The sequence below is a fragment of the Bufo bufo genome, unplaced genomic scaffold (genome assembly GCF_905171765.1).
Source record: "Bufo bufo unplaced genomic scaffold, aBufBuf1.1, whole genome shotgun sequence".
NCBI classification, from domain to species: domain Eukaryota; kingdom Metazoa; phylum Chordata; class Amphibia; order Anura; family Bufonidae; genus Bufo; species Bufo bufo.
In genome coordinates, this window is record NW_024400762.1 from 1 (window position 1) to 15138 (window position 15138).

The 15138-nt window shown below is 40.2% G+C and overlaps 19 non-coding genes across 19 annotated transcripts; 10 read left to right on the plus strand and 9 right to left on the minus strand.

The window, feature by feature from the left end:
- Positions 1–542: 542 nt before the first annotated feature.
- TRNAE-UUC lies at positions 543–614 on the minus strand. The gene has a single exon. It is a non-coding gene; the product is annotated as a tRNA-Glu (tRNA).
- A 104-nt stretch (positions 615–718) lies between these two features.
- Positions 719–791, plus strand: TRNAM-CAU. Its single transcript has one exon. It is a non-coding gene; the product is annotated as a tRNA-Met (tRNA).
- Positions 792–1650: 859 nt separating this feature from the next.
- On the minus strand, positions 1651–1722 carry TRNAE-UUC. Its single transcript has one exon. It is a non-coding gene; the product is annotated as a tRNA-Glu (tRNA).
- Positions 1723–1827: 105 nt separating this feature from the next.
- TRNAM-CAU lies at positions 1828–1900 on the plus strand. The gene has a single exon. It is a non-coding gene; the product is annotated as a tRNA-Met (tRNA).
- An 859-nt stretch (positions 1901–2759) lies between these two features.
- On the minus strand, positions 2760–2831 carry TRNAE-UUC. Its single transcript has one exon. It is a non-coding gene; the product is annotated as a tRNA-Glu (tRNA).
- Positions 2832–2938: 107 nt separating this feature from the next.
- Positions 2939–3011, plus strand: TRNAM-CAU. The gene has a single exon. It is a non-coding gene; the product is annotated as a tRNA-Met (tRNA).
- An 860-nt stretch (positions 3012–3871) lies between these two features.
- On the minus strand, positions 3872–3943 carry TRNAE-UUC. The gene has a single exon. It is a non-coding gene; the product is annotated as a tRNA-Glu (tRNA).
- A 1230-nt stretch (positions 3944–5173) lies between these two features.
- Positions 5174–5246, plus strand: TRNAM-CAU. The gene has a single exon. It is a non-coding gene; the product is annotated as a tRNA-Met (tRNA).
- An 876-nt stretch (positions 5247–6122) lies between these two features.
- TRNAE-UUC lies at positions 6123–6194 on the minus strand. The gene has a single exon. It is a non-coding gene; the product is annotated as a tRNA-Glu (tRNA).
- A 105-nt stretch (positions 6195–6299) lies between these two features.
- Positions 6300–6372, plus strand: TRNAM-CAU. Its single transcript has one exon. It is a non-coding gene; the product is annotated as a tRNA-Met (tRNA).
- An 876-nt stretch (positions 6373–7248) lies between these two features.
- On the minus strand, positions 7249–7320 carry TRNAE-UUC. The gene has a single exon. It is a non-coding gene; the product is annotated as a tRNA-Glu (tRNA).
- A 105-nt stretch (positions 7321–7425) lies between these two features.
- Positions 7426–7498, plus strand: TRNAM-CAU. Its single transcript has one exon. It is a non-coding gene; the product is annotated as a tRNA-Met (tRNA).
- A 1052-nt stretch (positions 7499–8550) lies between these two features.
- TRNAM-CAU lies at positions 8551–8623 on the plus strand. The gene has a single exon. It is a non-coding gene; the product is annotated as a tRNA-Met (tRNA).
- An 877-nt stretch (positions 8624–9500) lies between these two features.
- TRNAE-UUC lies at positions 9501–9572 on the minus strand. Its single transcript has one exon. It is a non-coding gene; the product is annotated as a tRNA-Glu (tRNA).
- Positions 9573–9677: 105 nt separating this feature from the next.
- Positions 9678–9750, plus strand: TRNAM-CAU. Its single transcript has one exon. It is a non-coding gene; the product is annotated as a tRNA-Met (tRNA).
- An 876-nt stretch (positions 9751–10626) lies between these two features.
- On the minus strand, positions 10627–10698 carry TRNAE-UUC. Its single transcript has one exon. It is a non-coding gene; the product is annotated as a tRNA-Glu (tRNA).
- A 1230-nt stretch (positions 10699–11928) lies between these two features.
- On the plus strand, positions 11929–12001 carry TRNAM-CAU. The gene has a single exon. It is a non-coding gene; the product is annotated as a tRNA-Met (tRNA).
- Positions 12002–12877: 876 nt separating this feature from the next.
- On the minus strand, positions 12878–12949 carry TRNAE-UUC. Its single transcript has one exon. It is a non-coding gene; the product is annotated as a tRNA-Glu (tRNA).
- A 107-nt stretch (positions 12950–13056) lies between these two features.
- Positions 13057–13129, plus strand: TRNAM-CAU. Its single transcript has one exon. It is a non-coding gene; the product is annotated as a tRNA-Met (tRNA).
- Positions 13130–15138: the final 2009 nt, after the last annotated feature.

The window sequence follows — 15138 nt, forward strand, 5'->3', positions numbered from 1 at the left end:
AAGTGTTAAAAAGGCTTATTCCCATAACAGAAGTCAAATCTGGACTGTATAGGAAACAGAGGACTCATGAGCACTAGACTACATGTTAATTGCTCTAGTGCTTCAGTTGCAACACAAAAAAAAAAGTTTTCTGCTTTAGGCAATCATTATTACATTCAGAGGAAACCGCTTCCAAGTTTCTTCATTATTGCTTTAAGTGGCACATCGGTTTCGGAATCTAGTGAGACTGACCCTCATACGGGGTCCTTTTCTAGCAAGACATTAGTGCAGCAGGTTATCGGATCTGAATTGAGTGAGATTAATCCTCACGCTGGGTCCTTTTCTAGTCAACTGGGATGAGGGGTTGTTGACTAGCTTAAATTTTGTAGTTAGAAGGCATAGTTGGGAATGATTTGAGGTATGATGTAAAAATGGTATCATGCGCAAAAGGAAGGAATGAAAAGCTATAAGCGGACAGAAATTTGAGCCGCAATGGGAGACCTCAATGTGTATGCCTTAACTCTGCATCCATTCGATGTCGGTGCAAATTTAAAAACCAAGCATTCCCATACCGGGAGTCGAACCCGGGCCACCTGGGTGAAAACCAGGAATCCTAACCGCTAGACCATATGGGAAACATGGCACAAAACTTTCTATTGCAAACATAAAAAAAACAAGAAAAAAAAATCCAATTTTGAAAAATCATTCTTGCACATACAAAACAGGATGTGCAGCATTTGCCTCGTTAGCGCAGCAGGTAGCGCGTCAGTCTCATAATCTGAAGGTCGTGAGTTCGATCCTCACACGGGGCATTTTTCTAGCCAGGTTTATGTTCCTCTCTTGACCTAAAAGCCATGATACTTTCTCTTTCGCTACTGACATGTTCTGCTTTAAAAAATAAAGAGATCCAAAAGCATTGACAGGACGAAGGCTGCTTGACTATTTAAACTTTTGGAGTTAATAGGGAGAGTTGGGAATGATTTGAGGTATGGATTGAAAATGGGATCTTCTGCAAAAGAAAGGAAAAAATTGCTAAAAGTCGTCAAGTTCAGCATTTTTGGCCGCAATGTGCAACTTCAATCTATACCGCTTAACTCTGCGCCGTGGTGTCGGCCTTTCCGTGTAGGTGCAAGTGTTAAAAAGGCTTATTCCCATACCAGAAGTCAAATCTGGACTGTATAGGAAACAGAGGACTCATGAGCACTAGACTACATGTTAATTGCTCTAGTGCTTCAGTTGCAACACAAAAAAAAAAAATTCTGCTTTAGGCAATCATTATTACATTCAGAGGAAACCGCTTCCAAGTTTCTTCATTATTGCTTTAAGTGGCACATCGGTTTCGGAATCTAGTGAGACTGACCCTCATACGGGGTCCTTTTCTAGCAAGACATTAGTGCAGCAGGTTATCGGATCTGAATTGAGTGAGATTAATCCTCACGCTGGGTCCTTTTCTAGTCAACTGGGATGAGGGGTTGTTGACTAGCTTAAATTTTGTAGTTAGAAGGCATAGTTGGGAATGATTTGAGGTATGATGTAAAAATGGGATCATGCGCAAAAGGAAGGAATGAAAAGCTATAAGCGGACAGAAATTTGAGCCGCAATGGGAGACCTCAATGTGTATGCCTTAACTCTGCATCCATTCGATGTCGGTGCAAATTTAAAAACCAAGCATTCCCATACCGGGAGTCGAACCCGGGCCGTCTGGGTGAAAACCAGGAATCCTAACCGCTAGACCATATGGGAAACATGGCACAAAAGTTTCTATTGCAAACATAAAAAAACCAAGAAAAAAAAAATTCAATTTTGAAAAATCATTCTTGCACATACAAAACAGGGTGTGCAGCATTTGCCTCGTTAGCGCAGCAGGTAGCGCGTCAGTCTCATAATCTGAAGGTCGTGAGTTCGATCCTCACACGGGGCATTTTTCTAGCCAGGTTTATGTTCCCTCTTGACCTAAAAGCCATGATACTTTCTCTTTCGCTACTGACATGTTCTGCTTTAAAAAATAAAGAGATCCAAAAGCATTGACAGGACGAAGGCTGCTTGACTATTTAAACTTTTGGAGTTAATAGGGAGAGTTGGGAATGATTTGAGGTATGGATTGAAAATGGGATCTTCTGCAAAAGAAAGGAAAAAATTGCTAAAAGTCGTCAAGTTCAGCATTTTTGGCCGCAATGTGCAACTTCAATCTATACCGCTTAACTCTGCGCCGTGGTGTCGGCCTTTCCGTGTAGGTGCAAGTGTTAAAAAGGCTTATTCCCATACCAGAAGTCAAATCTGGACTGTATAGGAAACAGAGGACTCATGAGCACTAGACTACATGTTAATTGCTCTAGTGCTTCAGTTGCAACACAAAAAAAAAAGTTTTCTGCTTTAGGCAATCATTATTACATTCAGAGGAAACCGCTTCCAAGTTTCTTCATTATTGCTTTAAGTGACACATCGGTTTCGGAATCTAGTGAGACTGACCCTCATACGGGGTCTTTTTCTAGCAAGACATTAGTGCAACAGGTTATCGGATCTGAATTGAGTGAGATTAATCCTCACGCTGGGTCCTTTTCTAGTCAACTGGGATGAGGGGTTGTTGACTAGCTTAAATTTAGTAGTTAGAAGGCATAGTTGGGAATGATTTGAGGTATGATGTAAAAATGGGATCATGCGCAAAAGGAAGGAATGAAAAGCTATAAGCGGACAGAAATTTGAGCCGCAATGGGAGACCTCAATGTGTATGCCTTAACTCTGCATCCATTCGATGTCGGTGCAAATTTATAAAAAAAGCATTCCCATACCGGGAGTCGAACCCGGGCCGCCTGGGTGAAAACCAGGAATCCTAACCGCTAGACCATATGGGAAACATGGCACAAAACTTTCTATTGCAAACATAAAAAAAAAACAAGAAAAAAAAAATCCAATTTTGAAAAATCATTCTTGCACATACAAAACAGGGTGTGCAGCATTTGCCTCGTTAGCGCAGCAGGTAGCGCGTCAGTCTCATAATCTGAAGGTCGTGAGTTCGATCCTCACACGGGGCATTTTTCTAGCCAGGTTTATGTTCCTCTCTTGACCTAAAAGCCATGATACTTTCTCTTTCGCTACTGACATGTTCTGCTTTAAAAAATAAAGAGATCCAAAAGCATTGACAGGACGAAGGCTGCTTGACTATTTAAACTTTTGGAGTTAATAGGGAGAGTTGGGAATGATTTGAGGTATGGATTGAAAATGGGATCTTCTGCAAAAGAAAGGAAAAAATTGCTAAAAGTCGTCAAGTTCAGCATTTTTGGCCGCAATGTGCAACTTCAATCTATACTGCTTAACTCTGCGCCGTGGTGTCGGCCTTTCCGTGTAGGTGCAAGTGTTAAAAAGGCTTATTCCCATACCAGAAGTTAAATCTGGACTGTATAGGAAACAGAGGACTCATGAGCACTAGACTACATGTTAATTGCTCTAGTGCTTCAGTTGCAACACAAAAAAAAAAGTTTTCTGCTTTAGGCAATCATTATTACATTCAGAGGAAACCGCTTCCAAGTTTTTTCATTATTGCTTTAAGTGACACATCGGTTTTGGAATCTAGTGAGACTGACCCTCATACGGGGTCCTTTTCTATCAAGACATTAGTGCAGCAGGTTATCGGATCTGAATTGAGTGAGATTTATCCTCACGCTGGGTCCTTTTCTAGTCAAACGGGATGAGGGGTTGTTGACTAGCTTAAATTTTGTAGTTAGAAGGCATAGTTGGGAATGATTTGAGGTATGATGTAAAAATGGGATCATGCGCAAAAGGAAGGAATGAAAAGCTATAAGCGGACAGAAATTTGAGCCGCAATGGGAGACCTCAATGTGTATGCCTTAACTCTGCATCCATTCGATGTCGGTGCAAATTTAAAAACTAAGCATTCCCATACCGGGAGTCGAACCCGGGCCGCCTGGGTGAAAACCAGGAATCCTAACCGCTAGACCATATGGGAAACATGGCACCAAATTTTCTATTGCAAACATAAAAAAAACAAGAAAAAAAAAATCCAATTTTGAAAAATCATTCTTGCACATACAATACAGGGTGTGCAGCATTTGCCTCGTTAGCGCAGCAGGTGGTGCATCAGTCTCATAATCTGAAGGTCGTGAGTTCTATCCTCACACGGGGCATTTTTCTAGCCAGGTTTATGTTCCTCTCTTGACCTAAAAGCCATGATACTTTCTCTTTCGCTACTGACATGTTCTGCTTTAAAAAATAAAGAGATCCAAAAGCATTGACAGGACGAAGGCTGCTTGACTATTTAAACTTTTGGAGTTAATATGGAAAGTTGGGAATGATTTGAGGTATGGATTGAAAATGGGATCTTCTGCAAAAGAAAGGAAAAAATTGCTAAAAGTCGTCAAGTTCAGCATTTTTGGCCGCAATGTGCAACTTCAATCTATACCGCTTAACTCTGCGCGGAGGTGTCGGCCTTTCCGTTTAGGTGCAAGTGTTAATAAGGCTTTTTCCCATACCAGAAGTCAAATCTGAACTGTATAGGAAACAGAGGACTCATAAGCACTAGATTACATGTTAATTGCTCTAGTGCTTCAGTTGCAACACAAAAAAAAATATCAGTTTTCTGCTTTAGGCAATCATTATTACATTCAGAGGAAACCGCTTCTAAGTTTCTTCATTATTGCTTTAAGTGGCACATCGGTTTCGGAATCTAGTGAGACCGACCCTAATATGGGGTCCTTTTCTAGCAAGACATTAGTGCAGCAGGTAGAACATCAATTATCGGATATGAATTGAGTGAGATTTATCCTCACGCTGGGTCCTTTTCTAGTCAAACGGGATGAGGGGTTGTTGACTAGCTTAAATTTTGTAGTTAGAAGGCATAGTTGGGAATGATTTGAGGTATGATGTAAAAATGGGATCATGCGCAAAAGGAAGGAATGAAAAGCTATATGCGGACAGAAATTTGAGCCGCAATGGGAGACCTCAATGTGTATGCCTTAACTCTGCATCCATTCGATATCGGTGCAAATTTAAAAACTAAGCATTCCCATACCGGGAGTCGAACGCGTGCCACCTGCGTGAAAACCAGGAATCCTAACCGCTAGACCATATGGGAAACATGGCATCGAATTTTCTATTGCAAACATAAAAAAAACAAGAAAAAAAAATCCAATTTAAAATAAATCATTCTTGCACATACAAAACAGGGTGTGCAGCATTTGCCTCGTTAGCGCAGCAGGTGGCGCGTCAGTCTCATAATCTGAAGGTCGTGAGTTCGATCCTCACACGGGGCATTTTTCTAGCCAGGTTTATGTTCCTCTCTTGACCTAAAAGCCATGATACTTTCTCTTTCGCTACTGACATGTTCTGCTTTAAAAAATAAAGAGATCCAAAAGCATTGACAGGACGAAGGCTGCTTGACTATTTAAACTTTTGGAGTTAATAGGGAAAGTTGGGAATGATTTGAGGTATGGATTGAAAATGGGATCTTCTGCAAAAGAAAGGAAAAAATTCCTAAAAGTCGTCAAGTTCAGCATTTTTGGCCGCAATGTGCAACTTTAATCTATACCGCTTAACTCTTTGCGGGGGTATCGGCCTTTCCGTATAGGTGCAAGTGTTAAAAAGGCTTTTTCCCATACCAGAAGTCAAATCTGAACTGTATAGGAAACAGAGGACTCATAAGCACTAGACTACATGTTAATTGCTCTAGTGCTTCAGTTGCAACACAAAAAAAAAAAAATCTGTTTTCTGCTTTAGGCAATCATTATTACATTCAGAGGAAACCGCTTCCAAGTTTCTTCATTATTGCTTTAAGTGGCACATCGGTTTCGGAATCTAGTGAGACTGACCCTCATACGGGGTCCTTTTCTAGCAAGACATTAGTGCAGCAGGTAGAACATCAATTATCGGATATGAATTGATTTAGATTTATCCTCACGCTGGGTCCTTTTCTAGTCAAACGGGATGAGGGGTTGTTGACTAGCTTAAATTTTGTAGTTAGAAGGCATAGTTGGGAATGAATTGAGGTATGATGTAAAAATGGGATCATGCGCAAAAGGAAGGATGAAAAGCTATAAGCGGACAGAAATTTGAGCCGCAATGGGAGACCTCAATGTGTATGCCTTAACTCTGCATCCATTCGATGTCGGTGCAAATTTATAAAAAAAGCATTCCCATACCGGGAGTCGAACCCAGGCCGCCTGGGTGAAAACCAGGAATCCTAACCAATAGACCATATGGGAAACATGGCGCAAAACTTTCTATTGCAAACATAAAAAAAACAAGAAAAAAAAAATCCAATTTTGAAAAATCATTCTTGCACATACAAAACAGGGTGTGCAGCATTTGCCTCGTTAGCGCAGCAGGTAGCGCGTCAGTCTCATAATCTGAAGGTCGTGAGTTCGATCCTCACACGGGGCATTTTTCTAGCCAGGTTTATGTTCCTCTCTTGACCTAAAAGCCATGATACTTTCTCTTTCGCTACTGACATGTTCTGCTTTAAAAAATAAAGAGATCCAAAAGCATTGACAGGACGAAGGCTGCTTGACTATTTAAACTTTTGGAGTTAATAGGGAAAGTTGGGAATGATTTGAGGTATGGATTGAAAATGGGATCTTCTGCAAAAGAAAGGAAAAAATTGCTAAAAGTCGTCAAGTTCAGCATTTTTGGCCGCAATGTGCAACTTTAATCTATACCGCTTAACTCTTTGCGGGGGTATCGGCCTTTCCGTATAGGTGCAAGTGTTAAAAAGGCTTTTTCCCATACCAGAAGTCAAATCTGAACTGTATAGGAAACAGAGGACTCATAAGCACTAGACTACATGTTAATTGCTCTAGTGCTTCAGTTGCAACACAAAAAAAAAAAAATCTGTTTTCTGCTTTAGGCAATCATTATTACATTCAGAGGAAACCGCTTCCAAGTTTCTTTATTATTGCTTTAAGTGGCACATCGGTTTCGGAATCTAGTGAGACCGACCCTAATATGGGGTCCTTTTCTAGCAAGACATTAGTGCAGCAGGTAGAACATCAATTATCGGATATGAATTGATTTAGATTTATCCTCACGCTGGGTCCTTTTCTAGTCAAACGGGATGAGGGGTTGTTGACTAGCTTAAATTTTGTAGTTAGAAGGCATAGTTGGGAATGATTTGAGGTATGATGTAAAAATGGGATCATGCGCAAAAGGAAGGATGAAAAGCTATAAGCGGACAGAAATTTGAGCCGCAATGGGAGACCTCAATGTGTATGCCTTAACTCTGCATCCATTCGATGTCGGTGCAAATTTATAAAAAAAGCATTCCCATACCGGGAGTCGAACCCAGGCCGCCTGGGTGAAAACCAGGAATCCTAACCGCTAGACCATATGGGAAACATGGCACAAAAGTTTCTATTGCAAACATAAAAAAAACAAGAAAAAAAAAATCCAATTTTGAAAAATCATTCTTGCACATACAATACAGGGTGCGCAGCATTTGCCTCGTTAGCGCAGCAGGTGGTGCATCAGTCTCATAATCTGAAGGTCGTGAGTTCGATCCTCACACGGGGCATTTTTCTAGCCAGGTTTATGTTCCTCTCTTGACCTAAAAGCCATGATACTTTCTCTTTCGCTACTGACATGTTCTGCTTTAAAAAATAAAGAGATCCAAAAGCATTGACAGGACGAAGGCTGCTTGACTATTCAAACTTTTGGAGTTAATATGGAAAGTTGGGAATGATTTGAGGTATGGATTGAAAATGGGATCTTCTGCAAAAGAAAGGAAAAAATTGCTAAAAGTCGTCAAGTTCAGCATTTTTGGCCGCAATGTGCAACTTCAATCTATACCGCTTAACTCTGCGCGGAGGTGTCGGCCTTTCCGTTTAGGTGCAAGTGTTAATAAGGCTTTTTCCCATACCAGAAGTCAAATCTGAACTGTATAGGAAACAGAGGACTCATAAGCACTAGATTACATGTTAATTGCTCTAGTGCTTCAGTTGCAACACAAAAAAAAATATCAGTTTTCTGCTTTAGGCAATCATTATTACATTCAGAGGAAACCGCTTCTAAGTTTCTTCATTATTGCTTTAAGTGGCACATCGGTTTCGGAATCTAGTGAGACCGACCCTAATATGGGGTCCTTTTCTAGCAAGACATTAGTGCAGCAGGTAGAACATCAATTATCGGATATGAATTGAGTGAGATTTATCCTCACGCTGGGTCCTTTTCTAGTCAAACGGGATGAGGGGTTGTTGACTAGCTTAAATTTTGTAGTTAGAAGGCATAGTTGGGAATGATTTGAGGTATGATGTAAAAATGGGATCATGCGCAAAAGGAAGGAATGAAAAGCTATATGCGGACAGAAATTTGAGCCGCAATGGGAGACCTCAATGTGTATGCCTTAACTCTGCATCCATTCGATGTCGGTGCAAATTTAAAAACTAAGCATTCCCATACCGGGAGTCGAACGCGTGCCACCTGCGTGAAAACCAGGAATCCTAACCGCTAGACCATATGGGAAACATGGCATCGAATTTTCTATTGCAAACATAAAAAAAACAAGAAAAAAAAATCCAATTTAAAAAAAATCATTCTTGCACATACAAAACAGGGTGTGCAGCATTTGCCTCGTTAGCGCAGCAGGTAGCGCGTCAGTCTCATAATCTGAAGGTCGTGAGTTCGATCCTCACACGGGGCATTTTTCTAGCCAGGTTTATGTTCCTCTCTTGACCTAAAAGCCATGATACTTTCTCTTTCGCTACTGACATGTTCTGCTTTAAAAAATAAAGAGATCCAAAAGCATTGACAGGACGAAGGCTGCTTGACTATTTAAACTTTTGGAGTTAATAGGGAAAGTTGGGAATGATTTGAGGTATGGATTGAAAATGGGATCTTCTGCAAAAGAAAGGAAAAAATTCCTAAAAGTCGTCAAGTTCAGCATTTTTGGCCGCAATGTGCAACTTTAATCTATACCGCTTAACTCTTTGCGGGGGTATCGGCCTTTCCGTATAGGTGCAAGTGTTAAAAAGGCTTTTTCCCATACCAGAAGTCAAATCTGAACTGTATAGGAAACAGAGGACTCATAAGCACTAGACTACATGTTAATTGCTCTAGTGCTTCAGTTGCAACACAAAAAAAAAAAAAATCTGTTTTCTGCTTTAGGCAATCATTATTACATTCAGAGGAAACCGCTTCCAAGTTTCTTTATTATTGCTTTAAGTGGCACATCGGTTTCGGAATCTAGTGAGACCGACCCTAATATGGGGTCCTTTTCTAGCAAGACATTAGTGCAGCAGGTAGAACATCAATTATCGGATATGAATTGATTTAGATTTATCCTCACGCTGGGTCCTTTTCTAGTCAAACGGGATGAGGGGTTGTTGACTAGCTTAAATTTTGTAGTTAGAAGGCATAGTTGGGAATGATTTGAGGTATGATGTAAAAATGGGATCATGCGCAAAAGGAAGGATGAAAAGCTATAAGCGGACAGAAATTTGAGCCGCAATGGGAGACCTCAATGTGTATGCCTTAACTCTGCATCCATTCGATGTCGGTGCAAATTTATAAAAAAAGCATTCCCATACCGGGAGTCGAACCCAGGCCGCCTGGGTGAAAACCAGGAATCCTAACCAATAGACCATATGGGAAACATGGCGCAAAACTTTCTATTGCAAACATAAAAAAAACAAGAAAAAAAAAATCCAATTTTGAAAAATCATTCTTGCACATACAAAACAGGGTGTGCAGCATTTGCCTCGTTAGCGCAGCAGGTAGCGCGTCAGTCTCATAATCTGAAGGTCGTGAGTTCAATCCTCACACGGGGCATTTTTCTAGCCAGGTTTATGTTCCTCTCTTGACCTAAAAGCCATGATACTTTCTCCTTCGCTACTGACATGTTCTGCTTTAAAAAATAAAGAGATCCAAAAGCATTGACAGGACAAAGGCTGCTTGACTATTTAAACTTTTGGAGTTAATAGGGAGAGTTGGGAATGATTTGAGGTATGGATTGAAAATGGGATCTTCTGCAAAAGAAAGGAAAAAATTGCTAAAAGTCGTCAAGTTCAGCATTTTTGGCCGCAATGTGCAACTTTAATCTATACCGCTTAACTCTTTGCGGGGGTATCGGCCTTTCCGTATAGGTGCAAGTGTTAAAAAGGCTTTTTCCCATACCAGAAGTCAAATCTGAACTGTATAGGAAACAGAGGACTCATAAGCACTAGACTACATGTTAATTGCTCTAGTGCTTCAGTTGCAACACAAAAAAAAAAAAATCTGTTTTCTGCTTTAGGCAATCATTATTACATTCAGAGGAAACCGCTTCCAAGTTTCTTTATTATTGCTTTAAGTGGCACATCGGTTTCGGAATCTAGTGAGACCGACCCTAATATGGGGTCCTTTTCTAGCAAGACATTAGTGCAGCAGGTAGAACATCAATTATCGGATATGAATTGATTTAGATTTATCCTCACGCTGGGTCCTTTTCTAGTCAAACGGGATGAGGGGTTGTTGACTAGCTTAAATTTTGTAGTTAGAAGGCATAGTTGGGAATGATTTGAGGTATGATGTAAAAATGGGATCATGCGCAAAAGGAAGGATGAAAAGCTATAAGCGGACAGAAATTTGAGCCGCAATGGGAGACCTCAATGTGTATGCCTTAACTCTGCATCCATTCGATGTCGGTGCAAATTTATAAAAAAAGCATTCCCATACCGGGAGTCGAACCCAGGCCGCCTGGGTGAAAACCAGGAATCCTAACCACTAGACCATATGGGAAACATGGCGCAAAACTTTCTATTGCAAACATAAAAAAAACAAGAAAAAAAAAATCCAATTTTGAAAAATCATTCTTGCACATACAATACAGGGTGCGCAGCATTTGCCTCGTTAGCGCAGCAGGTGGTGCATCAGTCTCATAATCTGAAGGTCGTGAGTTCTATCCTCACACGGGGCATTTTTCTAGCCAGGTTTATGTTCCTCTCTTGACCTAAAAGCCATGATACTTTCTCTTTCGCTACTGACATGTTCTGCTTTAAAAAATAAAGAGATCCAAAAGCATTGACAGGACGAAGGCTGCTTGACTATTTAAACTTTTGGAGTTAATATGGAAAGTTGGGAATGATTTGAGGTATGGATTGAAAATGGGATCTTCTGCAAAAGAAAGGAAAAAATTGCTAAAAGTCGTCAAGTTCAGCATTTTTGGCCGCAATGTGCAACTTCAATCTATACCGCTTAACTCTGCGCGGAGGTGTCGGCCTTTCCGTTTAGGTGCAAGTGTTAATAAGGCTTTTTCCCATACCAGAAGTCAAATCTGAACTGTATAGGAAACAGAGGACTCATAAGCACTAGATTACATGTTAATTGCTCTAGTGCTTCAGTTGCAACACAAAAAAAAATATCAGTTTTCTGCTTTAGGCAATCATTATTACATTCAGAGGAAACCGCTTCTAAGTTTCTTCATTATTGCTTTAAGTGGCACATCGGTTTCGGAATCTAGTGAGACCGACCCTAATATGGGGTCCTTTTCTAGCAAGACATTAGTGCAGCAGGTAGAACATCAATTATCGGATATGAATTGAGTGAGATTTATCCTCACGCTGGGTCCTTTTCTAGTCAAACGGGATGAGGGGTTGTTGACTAGCTTAAATTTTGTAGTTAGAAGGCATAGTTGGGAATGATTTGAGGTATGATGTAAAAATGGGATCATGCGCAAAAGGAAGGAATGAAAAGCTATATGCGGACAGAAATTTGAGCCGCAATGGGAGACCTCAATGTGTATGCCTTAACTCTGCATCCATTCGATGTCGGTGCAAATTTAAAAACTAAGCATTCCCATACCGGGAGTCGAACGCGTGCCACCTGCGTGAAAACCAGGAATCCTAACCGCTAGACCATATGGGAAACATGGCATCGAATTTTCTATTGCAAACATAAAAAAAACAAGAAAAAAAAATCCAATTTAAAAAAAATCATTCTTGCACATACAAAACAGGGTGTGCAGCATTTGCCTCGTTAGCGCAGCAGGTAGCGCGTCAGTCTCATAATCTGAAGGTCGTGAGTTCGATCCTCACACGGGGCATTTTTCTAGCCAGGTTTATGTTCCTCTCTTGACCTAAAAGCCATGATACTTTCTCTTTCGCTACTGACATGTTCTGCTTTAAAAAATAAAGAGATCCAAAAGCATTGACAGGACGAAGGCTGCTTGACTATTTAAACTTTTGGAGTTAATAGGGAAAGTTGGGAATGATTTGAGGTATGGATTGAAAATGGGATCTTCTGCAAAAGAAAGGAAAAAATTCCTAAAAGTCGTCAAGTTCAGCATTTTTGGCCGCAATGTGCAACTTTAATCTATACCGCTTAACTCTTTGCGGGGGTATCGGCCTTTCCGTATAGGTGCAAGTGTTAAAAAGGCTTTTTCCCATACCAGAAGTCAAATCTGAACTGTATAGGAAACAGAGGACTCATAAGCACTAGACTACATGTTAATTGCTCTAGTGCTTCAGTTGCAACACAAAAAAAAAAAAATCTGTTTTCTGCTTTAGGCAATCATTATTACATTCAGAGGAAACCGCTTCCAAGTTTCTTTATTATTGCTTTAAGTGGCACATCGGTTTCGGAATCTAGTGAGACCGACCCTAATATGGGGTCCTTTTCTAGCAAGACATTAGTGCAGCAGGTAGAACATCAATTATCGGATATGAATTGATTTAGATTTATCCTCACGCTGGGTCCTTTTCTAGTCAAACGGGATGAGGGGTTGTTGACTAGCTTAAATTTTGTAGTTAGAAGGCATAGTTGGGAATGATTTGAGGTATGATGTAAAAATGGGATCATGCGCAAAAGGAAGGATGAAAAGCTATAAGCGGACAGAAATTTGAGCCGCAATGGGAGACCTCAATGTGTATGCCTTAACTCTGCATCCATTCGATGTCGGTGCAAATTTATAAAAAAAGCATTCCCATACCGGGAGTCGAACCCAGGCCGCCTGGGTGAAAACCAGGAATCCTAACCAATAGACCATATGGGAAACATGGCACAAAACTTTCTATTGCAAACATAAAAAAAAAACAAGAAAAAAAAAATCCAATTTTGAAAAATCATTCTTGCACATACAAAACATGGTGTGCAGCATTTGCCTCGTTAGCGCAGCAGGTAGCGCGTCAGTCTCATAATCTGAAGGTCGTGAGTTCGATCCTCACACGGGGCATTTTTCTAGCCAGGTTTATGTTCCTCTCTTGACCTAAAAGCCATGATACTTTCTCTTTCGCTACTGACATGTTCTGCTTTAAAAAATAAAGAGATCCAAAAGCATTGACAGGACGAAGGCTGCTTGACTATTTAAACTTTTGGAGTTAATAGGGAGAGTTGGGAATGATTTGAGGTATGGATTGAAAATGGGATCTTCTGCAAAAGAAAGGAAAAAATTGCTAAAAGTCGTCAAGTTCAGCATTTTTGGCCGCAATGTGCAACTTTAATCTATACCGCTTAACTCTTTGCGGGGGTATCGGCCTTTCCGTATAGGTGCAAGTGTTAAAAAGGCTTTTTCCCATACCAGAAGTCAAATCTGAACTGTATAGGAAACAGAGGACTCATAAGCACTAGACTACATGTTAATTGCTCTAGTGCTTCAGTTGCAACACAAAAAAAAAAAAATCTGTTTTCTGCTTTAGGCAATCATTATTACATTCAGAGGAAACCGCTTCCAAGTTTCTTTATTATTGCTTTAAGTGGCACATCGGTTTCGGAATCTAGTGAGACCGACCCTAATATGGGGTCCTTTTCTTTTTTTTTTCTTTTTTTTTATGAATTCTTTATTTTCAGAATTTTTCAAAACAAACAAAATGACCTTTTGGCCATATTTAGTAGTATACAGAGTTGATATTACAGGTCTTATACATTACATTACATATATTAACTACTTGGCTTATCTTTGTAGATCCATGAGTAATATTTTGCTGTATATCAATGATCATAGTCTCCCATTATAGTTCCTAAAGGTGTTAAGTGAAGACTTAATGGGGGACCATGGTTGTCTGGACCATATGCCATTTATACATAAAAAGGTAAGATATAAAAAGGGGGAGAAAGGTGATAGAAGGAGAAGAAAGATGAAGAAGAGGAGGGGGGGTGTAGGGGGGGAGATAATTAGTGAGGTTTAAGCTATTTCAATGTTCAGTAGAACTGTATATGAGTTATGAAACTATGTTCAAGATATAGGTCAAGGTGTCGGTTAGGTCAGCTATTTTCACTTCCTATCGCTCCATAGCCTCCAAGGGTGCCAGGTTTTCAGAAATTTCTCGTGGTTTCTGTTGATCCAACTTGTCATTTCTTCGAAACTACAAATTTGATTTACCTTGGTAATCCATTCTTTTATTGAGGGGGCGTTTGCGTCTCTCCAGTGGAGAGGTATGATATATTTGGCAGTCGCTATAAGGTGGGTTACTAAATTGCGTCTGGATGGTCTGTAAAGGTCAGTTGGAAGTGAGAAGAAAGTGTGATCTTTAGTTTTTTAGCCGAGACTTTATATATTATTTTATTAACTCCTTCCCAGAATGGGATGATTAAGGGGCATGACCACCATATATGGGATAAAGATCCCTCTCTAGTGCCGCACCTCCAGCAAAGCTTGTCATCGGACAGACCGCTTTTGTGTAAGAACTCAGGAGTTCTGTACCATCTGGTAAGAAGCTTGAAATGATTTTCTTGTAGTCTTATACATGTCGATGCTCCATGTGAGAACTTGAGAATCTTTTTGAGTTCCTGGTCTGAAAAAATGATGTTAAGTTCTCTCTCCCATTCTCTAATATATAGTGGGTTTTTTTCTCCAGTCTCTGCTCCCAGTAAAGCGTATAGTGCTGTAATTTTCCTCTGTTTGTGGAGTGGGGATAAAAGAGTTTTTTCAAAATCTGTCAGTTGTCTCACTGAGTTAGATCTCTCCCTCAGTTCTCTGCATACAGCTCCTATATATGCTCTAGTGAGAAAGAAACTAGCCGAGTTTTTTATTCGTTCTGGTAGCTTGCTTATTATAGATGATTCTATGTCAGGTGTTAGTTCCCCTAGTTTGACTTGCTTTAGTGATGACCAAACTTCCTGATGGATATCTTTATTTTTTCCTAGAAGGTCAGGTATGAGGTTTGCCGGTAATAAGGGTGATGGGTCAGGTGCTAATTTTTTGCTTAATTCTTTCCATGTCTCTCTTATCCCTTTCAATAAAGG